Genomic DNA, 795 nt, shown 5'->3' with positions numbered 1-795 from the left:
GGTCTGGGGCACAGGGCGCGCCCGGCCGCTTCCCCGCACTCGGGGTTTGGGAGGCGGGTCCTGGCCCGAAGTCCCTTGGCTTCTTCAGGGCTTTGAAGGGACCGTCCACCAAAGCGGCAGGCACTGACCTCAGTCACGTGTCTCTTTCAATCGGGTCATGTTTTAAACAACAGGGTCAACCATCAGGATCAGGGTGGTTTAAGAGTCTTGGGCTCCGGTTTCATGGGCCAGACTTAAAAAATTAGTCTGACACTTGTTAAAATGTAAGGAAGACTTCTTTTGAGACTACTGCTCATCTAAGATCAGGAGCAAGATGAGGATGTCCACCCTCTCACTTTACTCGACAGGGTGCTGGAAGCCCTAGCAGAGCAATTAGGAAAGAAAAAAATAAAAGGCATCCAAATCAGAAAGGAAGAAGCAAATCTCTGTGTTGCAGATAACATGATCATATATTTGGAAAACCCAAAAGATACCACCAAAAACTATTAGAATAACTGAAGTCAGTAAAAAAAATATACAAAAATGAGTTGCATTTCTATACAGAACAACAAACCATCAGAAGGAGATATTAAGAAAAATAATCCCATATATATATAAAAGAATAAAGTATCTGGGAATAAATTCAACCAAGGAGATGATGGATCTGTACACTGAAAATTAGAAGATATTAATCAAAGGAATTTTTAAAAATATTTTATTTATTTATTTGATAGAGAAGGCAGAGAGGCAGGCAGAGGGAGAGGGAGAAGCAGGCTCCCTGCTGAGCAGAGAGCCCGACAAGGGGCTCGATCCCAG

This window comes from Mustela putorius, unplaced genomic scaffold (assembly GCF_011764305.1).
Source record: "Mustela putorius furo isolate JIRA1106 unplaced genomic scaffold, ASM1176430v1.1 tig00000508_pilon_pilon_pilon, whole genome shotgun sequence".
Lineage (NCBI taxonomy): Eukaryota > Metazoa > Chordata > Mammalia > Carnivora > Mustelidae > Mustela > Mustela putorius.
The sequence above is the reverse complement of the archived record's forward strand: the minus strand, read 5'-3'. Positions refer to the sequence as shown.